At 39.5% G+C, this 17935-nt stretch overlaps 1 pseudogene; it reads left to right on the forward strand.

The window, feature by feature from the left end:
- LOC134372731 (large ribosomal subunit protein eL6-like) overlaps positions 1-15734 on the forward strand; it is a 51810-nt pseudogene extending 36076 nt beyond the window's left edge.
- The last annotated feature ends 2201 nt before the right edge of the window (positions 15735-17935 follow it).

The following is a 17935-nucleotide window of genomic DNA, read 5'->3' on the forward strand; positions in this document are numbered from 1 at the left end:
CTGATCAGTTTTAACACTCTTCTCTGAGTTGCCAGATAAAAAGCCACAGCTACTGGAAGAAATTTGTCTTTAAAATGTTTCTATTATGCTTGGCGACAATGTCGTTTCCACTGAGGACTTCTCTAGTATGTTTTTTCCCCCCTGTGGATGAAGCAGGAATCAAAAAGGACTTTTAGCTTTGCCTCAGGAGAACAATACGGACATGCAAACACCGAGCCTGGCATCGCATTAAGCTCTGAAAATGCTTCAGGGAGCCGATGGTGCCGTGCACACGCATCGAGGCAAGAGTCTTTACATCCTAGGAAATTCACAGCAGTGTGACCATTTGTGTGAGGTTCCCAAACTGAGTTTGTTTCTATCTAGTTCTCCCTCTTTTATTTCCCTTGAGTGGCCTCACACATCCTGGAATATGTCTGAAGGGCAGGAACTCACTGAGAGTTCAGGCTAGAAGAAGTCCATGTGTTCACCTTCCCCCACCAGCATCTTTATTGTAGGATAATGAGGCAGCCACTTATGGGGTGTCTACGCTATGCAGACACCAAGTGAGTCATTTTACTCACATCATTGCCCACCTACACTGCAGCCCTATAACAATAAGTATTCTTGTCCTGCCTGAAGTCATGTATTACTCTGGCATTCATTCAACATATTGTTAAGAGGGCCCACGGTAGGCTGGCAGACAGCTGTTGATGTTGAGGACCAGTGATAAAACAGGTAAGATATAGTTCTCTACACAGAAATGGGAAAACTAACCAGGAAAACAAGTTAAGGTGCTTGGCCAAGGAAGGACAGAACCAGAACTTGAAGTCATTTGCATAATTCTGAAGCTTATGCTTTTTCTCCACACTGTGCTGCTTTTCTGGACTAGCATCAGTCTTCTAATTTGTGAGTTTCCTAAGGTTAAGAGCACTGATTTGGGGGCTCAAGGCAGTTTGCCACATTTTAGCTGGGTAATCTTGGAAAAGTTATTTAACTTCTCTAGCCTCAACAATTTTATCTGTTAAATGAGAGTCGTAATAGCAACCCCATAATTATGCTGTGATGCCTAAATGAGATTGTTCATATAAAGCGTTTAGTGCTGTGCCCAGTACCGAGTACATGCTTGGTTAATGTAAAATATTATCTTCCTCACTATGGCTCTCACTTATGCTAAGGGACCTCTGGGGCTTTTTGCTTTCACCTAGAATTAAAGTCTCTCTGTTTCTTTCCCTGACTGGCTTTGCCCCATAGCCTGTCAGAGTTTTTGCTCTGACCTAAGGTGGCACTTGTCATAATTTTGCTATTCACACTAGGGGTCAACAGGAACAAAGATGGAGAAATGCTCTTGTGCTCAGGAGCACGTTTATGACTGTACATAATATTAAATGATAGACAAATCTATGGAAAGGGGCACCATTATCTGTAATGAACAAATTAACATTGCAAAATGTTTGAGGACAGTTATATTTCTCATCCTTTCTCCTAAAGCCATTGCCCGAGGCTTTTGCCTGCACCTGCCATAACAGAGGGTAAGATGCAAGAGTGAAATGGGAAAGTGGCCCCAACAGTACTCTGAAGATCTGAGTTGCAGCATCTCTGATTTCTGAGACTCATACCCTCTGTCCATATGTCTGTCTCTCTTGTTAGAGTGGAAAATACATGAAGGAAATGACATGGTCTTACTCACCTTTGTCATTTTCAAGTCTGTCATGGTACCTAGCACATAGTAAGTGCCCATTAAATATTATGGAATGAATGAACAAATGTAAAGTGAGCCCCAAAGTTCCATTTATTTGTTGCTTTAAAATTTTTACATTTCTCCATTTCAAAATGACTAGAAAAACATATGCCAAAATGTAATGTGGAACAATGGGTTATCTCTGGGTGGTAGGACATGGAGGTGATATTTTTTCTTTGTGCTTTTAGAGTTTTGTGGGTTAATAACATAACAGCAATTGATGTGATCAAGAAAAGGTCTTTGACTTTACTTGTGGTGTGAGAGACATTGACATTTCTAGACCGAGGATTGACAGTAACAAGTGCTGAAGCCTCAGAAATACAATGTGTTGGTGGTGTGCAGCATTGTCCTTGTCCTACTCTCTTCAGGCACTGAGCAGACCACAGTTAATGTGCCTTTGTAGTTCAAATTATATCACTCTTTCATGGCGCTCTCAGTACTTTGGAGCCATTATTGTTTTCAGCTTCCAATTAGGGGGCCCAGTCTGACCAATCCCATTGGACAGGGGATCAAAGAGATTATGCCTGTGACCCAAGTTTGAGGTCCTACGCTCTGCCCTCCTGTCATCTAATTTTCTATACCTTAGCTCAGAGTGGATTATTCCCACCCCCTCCTTTCCAGACCTGTGCTAAATACTTACTGATAGAAGCAATCAGCATGAGCCAGGATGCCTAATTATGTTTAGTTTACAAGCAATGTCATTCTTAATGATCTGAGAAAGTTTCATTCTTTCTCCCTCCCTCTACTGCAACTGACTCTGGTAACTGGTTGTTTTCAGCAATAATCTACATACTCCTATTTCTTCTCCATAGTTAGATGGGAAATGAATGTGTTTTGTAGTCTCTAAGCTCTGCTGCTTCCTAACTGGTATAAGTCACTAAGGAACAAATTTAGGCCAGTTCTTTCCTCTGAGCTTATTCTTTTCCCTCCCACAGCTTATTTTGGGGGAAAAAATGCTCAATAAGTCATTATGTTGTCATTTTAGTCTACAGAGGAATACTGCTGTGCCTCCTGGTACAAGTTCAATGGCAAGCTGATCGACTACTTGGCTTCTTGGGCATCACAGGAACAGGTGCATCCCCATCCCCATCCAGGCCACCACAAGACCCTTTCTCTGCCAGAACTAATTCTTGGGAAGGCAGCGCCCTGGATTAGAAGGAAGTAAGTGGGTCTCACAGTGTGAGGAATTTATAAACTGAGTTAGTCTTGACTATATTTTATATATCTTTTAAAAAAATTATTAGTGATAGCATGAACTAGATTCTCCCCCAAATGTAGTTTGTTATTTGGTAATAAATTAGGTGATTTGAGGAGATAAATTAATCAGATAAATTAATCTCCACTGACATGTTAGCTAGTTGGTTAGTGTGTCATCTTTCCCAGGCTCACGCTTTTGCTTAGTTAGCTTGTGACTGATTCTGAGAGGCCCTCAGAAGTGATGCTAAGGGGGGCATCCATGCCCCTGAAGACATCTTTTGGGGGTGTCATATCCCATCCTAGAAGGGATTCCCTAATACAGCATCTTACTTGCAATCAGGAACTCATCTTTTTAGGCAGTCTTTTCAGAAAGTCCACAGTCAAGCCCCCCATCACTTCAGACAGATTTTAAATATATTTTGGAAAGTCTGTTTTTGGTTTTTTTGGTTTTTTTTAAAATATGGGAATAATTGAACTTTTACCTCGTGGGCTGTTAAAAGGTTTTAGTGGGTTGAATGGTGGTCCCCCAAAAGATATATTTATCCAGAACCTCAGAATGTCACCTAACTTGGAATGAGGGTCTTTGCAGATCTAATTAAGGTAGGCATCTCAAGATGAGCTTATCGTGGATTATCCAGGTGAGCCTAAATCTAATAAAGAGGAAACATAGAAACGCTGAGAACACCATGTGAAGATGGAGACAGACATTGGAGTTAGGTTGCCACAAGCCAAAGAACACCTGGAGTCACTAGAAGCTGGAGGAAGGGGCAGGTTCTCCCCTAGAACCTTCAGAGGGAGCATGGCACTGCTCACACCTTGACTTTGAATTTCTGGTCCCCAGAACTGTGAGAGAATACATTTCTGTTGGTTTAAGCCATGCAGTTTTTGGCTGTTTGTTATGGCAGCCCTAGGAAACTAATACAAGTACGTTCTTTGTGATTTGTAGCCAGAAATGTTTTAAAGGGTGGCAAAGTGTTTTGAGAAGTGTGTTTCCTAGCATCATTTTCTAAGGGGTCTGGATTCAGTTTTTGTGTTGGGGTTATATCATCTTCTGCTGGTGCCTAATGAGGCATCAGGGATGTTTGGACTCACCCCCAAGAGACCCAAAATCCAGTACACAGCTGGTGGTTTGGGGTCAAAGGCTGGTTTTGAATGCAATAAGTTCTTTATATAATTTCTGAACAAGTAAACAAATCATCCCTAACACCCTTTTCACTGTGACTTCACCTTCTTGAAGAACCTGAGACAAGGAACACCAAAGGCATGAATAATAAATAATTAACTCCTGATTGCAACGTGGAGCCAAAAAGTCCTGTTTTGTTATCAGTTCTCTGAATCTCTGAGAGATTAAACATTTGATTAAACATATTTCAGCAACAGAAACTACTAAAATGACTTTTGAACTATTTCAAAGATAAATATATCACGTAGCTGTATATTTACCTTCTACCCAATAAAACAATATCCTGTACTCTGCTCATTTATTTATGTGCTTGAAGGAATTGGGTCTCCACATCTATTCATTCCATCCTTTCTTGAATATCAAGGAAATGATTCAATTCAAGAAATATTTGGCCAGTGCCTACTATGTGCTCTGCACACTGTTAGAGTTGGTTGGGTTAGGACAGGAGTGAAAGGCAAAGATTCCAAGTGTTTCCAGGTTAATCAAGGAAGGAGAATGTCCAAGTAATCCTTGGGTCAAAGACACCTGCACCACCCAGGAGAGACACCTAGGGAGACAATCAGGCAGGTGTCACCATGCACTGCTGATTTCCCCCCTTTTCTCTAGCAACTCCTTTCTGGCTTATTTTCCAGACCTCCACCTCTTCTACCAGCCACTAAGTGGAGGGGTCCCACAAAGTTCCAGTAGAGGCCTCTTTTCTTCTCCCTTTATCTCTGTTCCTGGGCAAGAAAGTCCATGCCCACTAATGCTTCAGTTACTGCCAAGATCCCCAAATATTCATCTTCTGCCCAGAGTTTTTCTCTGAGCTCCAGACTGCTACGTATAACTACTTGGCACCTCTTGGATGTCTCATAGGCACCTCATACTCAACAGGCACAAACAAAACTCATGATCTTTGGCCCCTTGCCTCAGAACTGACCATCTTTCAATGTTCCATTCCTAAGAATGACAAAGACAGAAACCAAGGAGTTGTCTTTGATATTTCCTTCTACCACATACTTATCTCTAAACCATCACAAAAGTCCTCTCAATTTTACTTTAATTTTTCTCAAATTCATCTGTTTCTCTCCGTTTTCACTGTCAATTCCTTGGTCTAATATCTAATATCTCATTACAACCTAATCACAGGGGTGAGTTCCCCTCACCTTTGCCATATTCTATTGATTAGAAGCAAGTCACGGGTTCTACTCACACTGAAGCAGAGGAGATTGTACAGGCACAAAACTGGGGCACTGAGATCATGGGCCATCTTAGAATTCTGCCTACTGCAGATCTCAAATCCAACTCACTTCCTCAGAGACACCATCCCCAAGCCAAGAATTGGGTCTAATCTCATTCTTCAGGCTTACACAACACCATATACCTCTTCTAAAGGTATTTTAAAATTAGTTATATGATGATTCGATAAATATATATTCCCCCCATTGTCAGTCCCATGAGGGGCTGTTTTGTTTGCCATAGCACCAGGCCTGAAACATTGTAAAACCTCAAAACCATTTCTAGAAAAATTGGATAGAGAGCCATAGAAGCTACATTTTGTTACTTTGTCTATACTTTGTTGTCTTGAGACCTTATCCAGAGAAAATCATACTTCTGGGCTTCTTAATGGGTTGACTCCTATTGCAGGAGTGCTGGCTACAATAGACTAATGGAAGTTTTGATGGGGGAAAAAAAAAGAGAGAGAAGCTAAGCTTTTATCTACTACCATGCAAATAAACAGGCAAGTCACAGTTTCTCAAAGTCCTAACTACAATAAGCATTCCAAATTGACAATAAATGTTAGAGGAAGTCAGGGATAGAGTGGTAACCTGGAACCACCAATAAAAGTTATAGTAACTAATTTATTTTTATCTTATTTTCTGGGCTCGTGTTCAAAGGAGCTATCTTAAACCATTCATAGAAGTAAGTTGATATGATGGTGTCTCATGTGGGAATTATGGCCAGGTTCATGTTCAAGCAATCTTAAAAAACAATCAAACATTTGCTTGGTTACCTGTGAGATGCCTGGATGAGTTTTCACTTTTTTGAAAATAGGATGTTCCATTTGGTGGCCTAATAGCAGGAGATCTTCCTAACCTGCTTTGTGAAGGTAATCACCACCACCACCTCTATCACTATCCCTGGCAAGTAATTATGGATCACTTATTTTGTGCCAGGCCTTCACCAAACAATTTATGGGTGTTGTATCCCTTACTTATTACAATCTCTGTAAGTATACAATGCTTACCCTACAACAGTTGTTCTCAAACTTTAACAAGCATCAGAATCATCTGGAGGGATGTTAACACAGAGACTGCTTGTCCCTACTCCCAGAGTTTCTGATTCAATAAATCTGGTGTGGGGCCTGAGAATGTGCATTTCTAACAAGTTCCCTGGTGATAGATATGATGCTGCTGGTCTGAGGACCACATGTTAAGAACAACTGCTCTATGAGGTAAGTATTATTATCATTCCTCATTTTATTGATAAAGAAACTGAGGTTTAGAGAGGTTAAGTAAGGTTACATGGCCATTAAGTTGTGCAGCCAGGATTCAAATCCAAGTTAGCTGACCCCAAACCACTAGGTAACACCACCAGAACTAAAAATTTTTGCAAGCCCATGAGCAAAGGCCCAGAAATGTGCGCATTGGAATAAATCGATCTTCAGGTAACTCCAAATATTCTTGATCACCTTAGTTTGTTTTAAGTAACCATTCACATAGTCACAGTTTAAATGGTCATTTCATTAAGTTTTTGTATATTAAAATCTGAAATTCTTTAAGAGTTTGTTAAGATAACAGTTTGAAAATCTCGATTAAAAAACACAGAGAAATCCAAAAGAAATTTGAACATGTTGACTCTGGAAGAAAATCTCCATTCACTTCTCATAGAAGATGAAAACAGATTGGTTAAGATCAGACACAAGTCAGAGCAAGCTTTTTCTTGATAAGAGTGAGAATGACCTGGTGAGCAGAGGGGAAAACTCAGACCCATACCTGGAAACTTGAAGTTTTCAAGTGATAGAAACTGAAGGGCAGAGATAATTTTTCAAGTCTGGCTTAAATATGACTTGACCTGTGCTGTGTATGTTCAATGCCTAGAAGGGGAACCTCTTTTCCATTCCCATCTCTATTGCCCTCCTCTGGACTTTAACCCCAAAGTGAACATTATCCCAAAGGCTTCTGGCTGGCTTTCCAGCATCAGGCTTGCCTCACTCATGATAACCAACAAAGTGACAGTTTTATCCTTTTTCAATGTTTTCACATGATCCTTCCCAACTTGTGAGTTTACAGAAACATATTTAAAATTTAACTTTTTCTTTCTGTCCCTCATCTCTCCACCCTAACTTTTCATTATTCCTTAATGAAGCTTTTGCTCCAGTAAGCAAATCTGTTCTTCCCTAAGCCTTAAATGTTTTAGTCCTGCTTTCTTTTTTTCCCCTTTCTGGTCACCAATAATTTTCTACTTTTAAACTCAACTCAAAACCCCCTTCCCCTAGGCAATCTTTCATGATTGACTTCATCTAGCTCTGGTATTGCTCCTTAGCCTTTCTGGGCCAAGTTGATTCTAAATTAGTTTATAAGTGTTGAAAAGTTGTTCTGTATGAGTATTCTTCAGCCATTCAATTAGTGTTTTCTAACTCACCAAATGGACTATAAGCCCTGTGAGAGTAGAGATTGTCTTTGTTTCTTTTGTGAAGTGCCTACCAGACCTCATTTATTCATTCACTCATTCTTCATGTTTGCATCAAGCACTTTCTACGTGCCAGGAAGTGGGCCCACCCTCTTGCTGTCAATAGGTTTGGTTGCTTTCTTTAAGCCCTGCACTGCACAAAGGCCTTCTGATCCAGATGTTTGGACTTGGATTTGGGTAGTTGTGAGTGCCTTTGATTTACTTGTTAGGAAAGTCTAAAATAGAGGACAGGTAAAGAGATAGGAGGAGACTTGCTGGGAAGTCAGAGTGTTTTTGTGGTGGGGGGCTGGGTTGGAGAGGAGGCATTTAAGGGAGTTTCGCTGAGGAAGTAGAATTGAACTCTGTGTAACATTTCGTATCAAATATTAAATGACAGAAAGAGTTCATTTCCAACAGTTTTGCCCAAGGTAGGGGCAGAAACTTTGTGTTTTCAACAGGCAGAGACTACATGAATAATCAAAATCAATAAGCATGGCTTTCTGATTTTATACAATGTGGGAGTTTGATGACTTCAAGTAGCATCTTTGTTCCTGAGTCTCTTCTATCTGTAAAAAGAGATATTAGAATTGGTACATTAATGAGCCTGTTAACCAATTCATAAATTAAAAGTAAGTTCCTTGAACAATTAGAACATTGTACATACAGACATTGACATTGTCTATGCATATCTGTATATATGACATTGTCTGTACAAAACCGTTACAAAGGCAAACAATTCAAAGCTCAGTTAGAAATCGGCTATATACAGTAGAACTGGTATGTGTGCTAAAGCTAAGATACCTCAAAAATGGGGGTATAACAGAATTCTGCATTTTTGTTCATTCTAAGCAATTTTTCCTGCAACCATAAAGGCCAACCATCCCAGTATTATAGTGCTATGCACTGCTAGACAGTTTCAGCTCCTTTGTTTTCCTGTCCTGCTCTCTAGCAAGAATAGTCAGGTCACCCTCTTCCCCTCAGGGCAGCAAGAGGGGCCAGAGTTCCTGGACTTTGGTGAGTTTGTCCTACACAAAGCGGGTGAACACAAAGATCATTGAGGGATGTCTTAAGAGTCAGAGCCAGGCAGTCCTCAGCCCTCAGGGACTGAAAATTAGCTATAAAAGATAACTTGTTAAAGAGAACTAGGGAATCTCTCTCAAATGTTTTCTCAGCATTCGTCTTTTTCTTTTCTGCTCCTTTCTCCATTGCCTACCCTTACCTTCTTTACCTTTGTTTCATGATCCAAAGTCATGCCACAACACACACTCGCACTCCCTAGCGTCTCCTTCCCTCATTCCATTTCAGCTAGAGCAGCTCTCTCAACATTAATGCTTCCCTCTCCGAGGACCCTTCAGGTAGCCCAGTTGAAGGCAGTTCTTTGGGGGATAGTTCTCGCTTTCCCTTCCAAGACTGTGGGAAGAAGGCAAAAAGCCTGGTGGTGACATAGAAGGGATGGGTCACCCCAGGGAGGAATGGGCTGAGGGGTGTGGTCAGCCTCACTTTCCCCTCATAGCTCCCAATCAATGGGAAAGTAGCCATGGAAAGCCCCCCAAATGACCTATACCTCAATGTCAAATATACAGAGGTAGAGAATGAAACAGTGGTTATCGGGGTTGGAGGTTGGGGGTGTGGGGGGAGAGGAAATGGAGACATGTATTTCAAAGGATACAAAGCAGCAGATATGTAGAAGGAATAAGTCTAGAGATCTAATGTATGACATGAGGATTATAATTAATAATAGTTTATTGTATTCAGGATTTTTGCTGAGTAGATTGTAGTTGCTCTTGCCACATAGTAACTATGTGAGATGATGGATATGTTCATTTGCTTCACTTTAGTAACCATTTTACTATCTATTTGCATCTCATACCATCATGTTGTAAACCTTAAATAATATACACAATAAAATTCATTAAAAAAAATAGATCCATGGTGAATCATTTTTACAAACAAAATCGGTAGGCAAGGTGCAATATGGGGACAGCATATTTTACTTGCTAATGTTGCAAACAATAAGTCATTAACCACTAAGCTAACCTTGCTCTTCTTCGACATGCACAAGCAACAAATACAAAGCAAAATTTAATTTCTTACTTTAATAGAATTCAAGCATGCCACATCATATGTATTGCCAAGTAGTTTAGGTATTTTATTGGTAAGAGGAGATGAATATAGTTAGTTATAGAAGTTATATCCAATTTTCTAAATTATTCATTGTTGACAACGAATCTATGGGGTTTGGGAACAGATATTAACTAGGAGGGAACATGATGGAACTTTCTGAGGTAAGAATAATGTTCTGTATCTTGGTAGGGGTTTAGGTTACTCAAGGGTATACATTTGTCAAAACTCAATGTGTGTACCATTTGTCCATTGCATTGTGTATAAATTTTACTTCAAAAGAAAATAAAACAAACAAATATTGAATTCCATTTAATGATATGCATGCTGAAGTATTTAGAAGGAAGCATACTGATGCCTGAAGTTTACTCTGAAATGCTTCAAAAAATAAAATGAATAGAAGGAGGGGGAATAAATTGGTATGTGTTGAGGAAAGTATAATTATGTTAATAGTAAAATTTAGATGATGAGTAAATGGGTATCAGCTGAAAAATATCTTAAACTTTGCTTTATGTTTGAAAATTTTAATAATAAAATGTTGGGAAAAAACCATTGTTGAGATAATTTTACATCATTCATCAGCCAATTGCTGTAATTTGGGGATATCCTAGGTGTTTTGACTACTGAACAAAATCTTTATTATACAGCTCATGATAGTGTTTAATGTTGGACTTAAGAAACATCACCCAGCCTTATAAATAATTACACCCTCTGTATAAATAATTCTTTATGAAAATGATGCCTTTCTCCCACTGCACACATATTGGTAGAGAACACTAGTTTTGAGGTGGAGGAAAGCAACATTTTCTTCTACAGTACTGACATACATTTTCCTACAATTAATGCCACAGCACTCACATATTAATTTCATGTGCTTAAGATATTTCTGTGATTTTCTGTATTTTCATGTGCTTAAGATATTTCTGTGATTTTCTCCCATCTAATATGAAAAATTCTGAAGGAGGTGACATTTGAACTGGGTCTTGAAGGTTGAGTAGGAGTTCACCAAGCATCAGGAAAGGAGAATGTCTGATTTCATTTATCTCTCATAGTATTTAGCAGAGTAAATGTTAGATGAATGTTTAATCCAAGTGGCAAAAGCTCAAAGTTCAAGTTCCTAAACAAATTGGAAATGAACCAACCTGATTAGAAATAAACTGTCATTTTACTCGGTATAATTTCGGTCTAAAAAAAATTCTGAGGCAATGAGAAAATCTGGTTGATTTGCCAAGATTTGTGACCCTCCAGGGAGAAATGAGATCTTGCACCAGGAAGCCAAATATTGTGGTTAAATATTTAAAATAAATATTCCATTCTCAACCCATCAAAATAGATCACAGTGGTATGCCCGGGGACCTAAGTACTGCAATTCTTGGCAAACTTTTAAAAGCCCTTTCTTGGAATGGTGTTTGAAACCTGCAGCACTCTTTTTGGAATGTCTTCAGAGAAGATAGATTTGATTTCTGAAACAAGAAATTCACGCAGAGGGCAGCCTTGTTGAGTGGGACTAGTTGGGGAAAGGGGTGCATCTGTATAATAAACTTGATTTTCTTGATAATATAAATTTGTTCTCAAAATTCCAAGAAAAGAATTTCAAAAATACCTTTAGCATCACCAGCATGCATGTGTAACCTCCTGTGATGACTGCTTTGAAGGACAAAGCTTTGATGAAAATTTGCAGTCACACCTAGGAGCATAAGCACGGCTCCCCACTGGCCAAGGTGAGCTCAGAGAGAAGCAGTGGTAACTATACCTCCAACCCCTTTGTCTTCTGAAAAGCACTTGCCTAGGAGGCAGTTTGCTTTCCTAGGTGCCTGTTTCTACAAAAGCAGTTCCTGAAGTGTGGCTATTTCACATTTGACCGTGTGGAAATTCACTGAGGGGAGACAAGGTGTACCCTGCAGGAATATCAGAAATGCCCTAGAATCTAGCAAGAAAGAGAAAGCAATCATTCACCCCATGGCCCTGGTATTCAACCAGCTCATGCTGTTGCAGAAGAGATGGTCCTCAGGTGGTGAAAGAGAAACGTGGAAAATGGAAACAGCCTGAGTCGTGCATGCTAAACTGTACCCTGGAGTAGTGGCGAGAGTGTATTGTATAAGGAGGTTTGAAAGCAAAATGAGGTGTGGGATGAATCACGGCCAGCACATTGAAAACACAAGAGGGTGTGGGGAATAGTGTGGGTGGGAAGAGGCAGAATGCATGTTCTGCGGGCAGTAAATTGGGTGACAAAGGAGTAGGAGGAAATCAGGGGCCTTGAGCCTTCGTTGAATTCTCTCCTGCTGTCTAAGATGCTCCATTGTTATGAAATACATTTTTCAGGGTCTAATTGCCTTGTGTTTTGGCACTTATCATTATTCTGACTTTTGGTTTATCCAGGTTTATTCTTCTCCTTTAGTGGCTGCTTCCAATCTGACTCCTCAGACATAGCGATTTACTTAGTGCTTTACATTTAAGTGACATCTTAATCACTTTCTATTTTCCAGACAAATATCATGGCATTCTAGATACCTTGAAACACTACCACCACCTCCTGTTCACCACCACAGCCTCTTGCAACTAAAAATTCACAAAAGGCATTCTTATGTTCAATTGTTTTTTTCTTCACAAGGTCAGTATTTAAAGTCATTACATTTAAAACACAAAATATTAGTAGATGGACTCCAAAATAACTTGCCCTATTCCCATTACCCCATCCTAGGGAATTCTCCCCTTCCTCAGTCCTTCCCTCTCTTTCTTTGAGGATTACTGTTCCTTGCACAGAGGCTGGCACTCAGTGAGTGCTCAGTAAATGTCATGAATGCATAAGTGAAGGAATTGTCACCTGATAACACAAATCTTTCCAAGATGGTTTATCCCCCATGCTTTCTAGAGGCATGGGGATAGATGACTTTCTGAAGTCCCTTCAGTTGTTAAACCTTAAACATTTAAAGACTTGCATTCAGAGGACTTTCAAAAAAGTGGCACTGTAATCCACTGTCAGCATCATGGGAAGCAAGTTAAGGAGAGAAGGATGGTGTGTGTGTGTGTGTGTGTGTGCGTGCGTGCGTGTGTGTATCCCACTGCATATACACACAAAAATCTATTCCTTATATTACTATGATATTTGACACAAATTCTTTTATAATCAAGACTAGACACATGCTCTAAAGCATCCATGTTTTATGAAGAATTGAATGCTTTGTCATTCGTAAGTGTAACTGCAACTCATGGACAAGTTAAAGTCATGAGTTGTTTAGTTCTGGAACTAGAGTGATCTCAAGTTGGGCCCCCAGTTATGGACAAGGAAACTTATGCCCAAAAAAGAGAAATGGGCTCCTGAATCCACACAGAAAGCCGATGGCAAAGGAAAAACCAGACTCCCAGGTTGCTGCCTCCCAGTCCAGGAGTCTTTGAGCAGCTCATCCATCCTGGTGATTGTCACGGTGCTGAGAGCAGTCAGTCTTGGGAAGATCTCCAAGTAGCAAAAACATCACGGACTGTTTTCTTTTCACATAAGAAGGTTTAGAGACCTAAAGGTTTGGTGAAAAGGAAACCAATAAAAAGATAAAAAGACAATTACCAGAAATATTCTTTCTTTAAATTGTGAGCCACGGGCATTGACTTTAAGCAAAATCTGCAGAGACTACACATATATTAACAGAGTTTGGTGGTGTTTTGTTTTGCTTTTTGGAATAATTAATGAATTTGGTATGCTTTGGAGTTAATTAAGTGTTGCCTTTTAATATTAAATACCCTTGGGAATGGTCCTACTTTAAATCCACTCAGTCACTAGCTCGCACAAGGAACAGGACTTGGATTTAATAAACATATAGGAATTTGGAATATAACTTGGAAAGGAAAATGAGTTTTAAAAAATATCAATTTAGGGCTGGCCAGTTAGCTCAGTTGTTTAGAGTGTGGTGTTATTAACACCAAGGTCAAGGGTTTGGATCCCCATACCAGCCAGCTGCCAAAAATAAAAACAAAAAACAAACAAAAAAACCCTCTGTATCTATATATCAATTAGCATGAAACAACAACAAAAAAAGCAATTTATTTCACAATTATGGGTTTCTAAAAATGTTACTTTTTAAAACTTGCTCCTATTTTTATGTGTAATTACATTTTAATAAATTCTCCCATAGGTAAACAATGTTTTCATTTCCATTGTTTTTATAAAATATTGTAGCTGACCAGTTGGTGGAGCAATTACATTTCCATAGCTCTTAGTGGCTATTTTGCTTAGGTACTAGTAACTTAATTAGAATCAAGAAAGAGACTATTAATATTCTAAGGAATAATCAAATTGATCACAAACTTTCAGGAGAAATGAGAGACAAAATCACTCTAGCGACACCCAGCTCATTGAAGACAACCTATAATTAAACTAAGGTGGTAATTCCACTTAAGACAGCGGAAGAGCCCTCTCTTAACTCACCTCAAAGAAGTAGGCCCGGTCCCAACAAAGCCACCCTTAAAAGTAGATAAGAGTAAGGAATGGGAAAAGCTCAGCCCCTGGGCTCCTACTCCTGCATGTAATTATAATTTTTAATGGCAAACTATATGCCCTTTTACAAACCATACAGTACAGGTTGCGAGGTAATTATCAGCCTCTTCGGCTTAAGCATTTGTCCTAGAGAGATGGCCTCTGTGAAAACAATTTGCTCAATGCAGATTTCCTCAAAAAGAATGGTTGGCGAGTGTTTGCCAATCCATCTTTATATCCCCCCAAATTGTTGTGGCTACTTACAGGTGCTTAGAAAATGTAACCTTCATCCATGATATTTTAAGTGAAAAATATGAGTCAGTATAGTTATGATTATGTGGAAAAAAGTAAATTCTTTCAATAAACAAAAGACCATAAAGAATTATAAAATGCTAGCAGTGATCTCACTTGAATAGTGAGACTGAGTGATTGTAAAATTTTTCTTATGTTTTCTTTGATTTTAAAAAATAAATGTTTATTACTTTACTTTAAAAAAAAAAACACTATTTTGCTGCTTCCCTTCTTGTAAGGTGGAGGATGAAAAAGCTGAGAAGCCAGATGCCAAGGAGAAGAAACCTGAAGCCAAGAAGGCTGATGCCAGTGGCGAGGTTAAAAAGGCTAACCTCAAGGCTAACAAGCCCAAGAAGAGGAAGCCCCACTGCAGCTGAAACGCTGTTCCCTTTGGAGGAATTGGTAGATAGTCCCGATCGGCTATGTATTCCAGAAAGACCACATACAGGAGGAAATACGCAGCGAATAAATCCAGGATTGAAAAGAAAAAGGAGAAGTTTCTTGCTACTATCAAAAAACCAGTTGGTGGTGACAAGAACGGTGGTACCCAGGCGGTTAAACATCGCAAAAAGGCCTAGTTGTTATCCTACTGAAGATGTTCTTCCAGAGCTGTTGAGCCATGGCAAAACAATCCTGTAGTCAGCACATGAGAAAACTGTGAGCTAGCATCACTCCTGGGGCCATTCTGATCATCTTCACTGGGTGCCAGAGAGTCAAAAGGGTGGTTTTCTTGAAGCAGCCGAGCAGTGGCTTGCTACTGGTGACTGGACCTCTGGTCCTCAATCGAGTTCCTCTGCTTAGAACACACCAGAAATTTGCCATCGCCACCTCTACAAAAAGTGATATCAGCAATGTAAAAATCCCCAGACGTCTCACTGATGTGTACTCTAAGAAGCAGCAGCTGCGGAAGCCCAGACACCAGGAAAGTGGGATCTTGGACACAGAAAAAGAGAAGTACGAGATTACAGAGTAGTGTGAGGTTGATCAGAAAGCTGTGGACTCACAGCTTTTACCAAAAATCAAAGCTATTTCTCAGCTCCAGGGCTCCCTGGTGATCTGTGTTTGCCCTGACAAATGGAATTTATCCTCACAAATTGGTGTTCTAAATTACCAAGAACCAAATTAAATAACTGATATGTTCCAAAAACAAAACTATTTTAAGGTGTTATTTGAAATGCAGGAAATTAATGCCAATGAATGTACAGGAATGAATATCTGTATTGATATATATGAATATACACAAAATAGTATTATCTCTTTTTTTTCTGGATTATAAGGCCATAAGAATTCAGCAATGATTTTACATGAATTCATATTTTGTTCACTGTAACAACAGGTGAATAAGTTCATAGATATGCACATGGCAGGTTATTGTTCAGTCCATAGACAATGCAGAAGAGATGGGGGTGAGAGTGCTTTACAGTAACCCAGGCCCTGCACAGCTCAGCCATGCTCCCCAAGTTCTAGCCGTTGCTCCTATTACTGTCTGTGTGTACTAAAGAGTACTATCTCAAAACTATCTAAATACATCTTTATCACAGAGACCAATCAGTACAGAGGCTGGCACCTGCTCTTAGCTGAAATCAAGGACTAACCTGTGCATGTTGATAAAATTACATTGCCTGGCAAGCTGATGAGAAAGGGGGCTGACCAATATAGATTAGTGCAGGGTGGGGGTTTTATTTTCTATAATCCAAGTTTCCTGAAGACATGTGTTTTTAAAGCTGGCTTTAAAACAAATATTTATTAAGTACCCACTATGTGCTGAGCATTGCTCTAGACAATGAAGTTAAAGCAGTAAGCAAAATAGAGATCCTTGCTCTCTGGTAGCACACATTTTAGATGGGGGAGACTGATTAATAAATGTCTAGATGACAATATATTATTTTAGATGGTAACAAGAACAATAAGAAAAATAAAGTTGAGAAGAAGGATAAAGAATGCCTGGAAAGGGGAGGGGGGGTTACTTTTTAAAAGGATGGCCAGGGAAAGGCTCCCTGATATAAAATCTGAAATAGCCATGAGGATATCTTGAGCAAGAGCCAGGCAGAGGAAACGGCAAGTTCAAAAGCTATAAAACTGAAGCATGCTTGGTATGTCCCAGAATTGGCAGAGGCAGGTGTGACTGGAGAAGAATGTGGGGATGGGGAAGCTGGGAAATGAGATTAGCAGCATAGTGGGTACTATACCATGTAGACTTTATACACCATTCAAAAAACTTAGGCTTTTACTTCAAGAGGGATGGAAAGACATTGAAAAGTTTGGGACAGAGTAGTATCTTGATATGATTTACAAAGCATCACTCTGGTTGTTTTATTGAGAGTAGACTTTGGAAAGAGAAAGCAAGGGCAGAGGCAGAGAGATTAATTAGGAGGCTACTGCAATAGTCAAGGCAAGAGATAGTGAGCTTGGGCCAGGAAAGTGACAATGGAGGCAGTGAGAAGTGACAAGCTTCTGAATAAATCTTGAAGGCAAAGTCAACGTAATTTGCTAACAGATTAAATGTGGCACAAGAGAAATAGGGAATACAGGAATGACTAAGTTTTTTGTCTGAGTAACTGGGAATAGAGTTGATATTCGCGGAAGTGGGCAAGACCATGGGAGGAACAAGTACAATGAGGGTAAGGGGAGAAGTTGCAATTCATGTTTTGGACACACATGTGAAGTTTGAGTTGTGTGTTAAATATCCAGGTGGACATGTCAAGTAGGCAACCAGATATACAACTATCAAATTGAGGGGAGAAGTCTAGGCTGGAGATATAAGTTAAGAAGTTATAAGCATGTAGATGGTATTTGAAGCCATAAGACCAAACATCACTAAGAAAGTGAGCATGGATAGAGAAATCCAAGGATTAAGATCTGGGTATTTCAAGATTGGAAGACAAAAAATAGTCACCAAAAGAGACAGAAGAGTGGACAGTGAAGTAGAAGAAAAACAGAACACAGTGTACAACAACAACAGATAAAAAGAGGATAATGTGAATAAAGTGTTTTCAGAAGGAAAACTGAAATGTTACTAGTAGGCCAATTAAGGTGAGAAATGAATTTACCAATGTGGAAGTCACTGGTAATATTGGAAAATGCTGTCTTAGTGGATTTCTAAGGACAAAAGCCTGATAGGAGTGGGTTCAAGAGTAAATGAGAATGACATCAGTTGGAATGGTAAGGACCTTTGAAAAACTGCTCCTCCATAGAAGCAATGAGAAAATTGGCAAAAATCATCAAAATCAACTTTTTCAGAGCTCTGGAAATTAGCCAAAGACTTGCAATAACTTGAAGAGCACTTATTCAAGAAAAATGGCTGAAT

The sequence above is a fragment of the Cynocephalus volans genome, chromosome 3, assembly GCF_027409185.1.
Source record: "Cynocephalus volans isolate mCynVol1 chromosome 3, mCynVol1.pri, whole genome shotgun sequence".
Taxonomy (NCBI): Eukaryota; Metazoa; Chordata; class Mammalia; order Dermoptera; family Cynocephalidae; genus Cynocephalus; species Cynocephalus volans.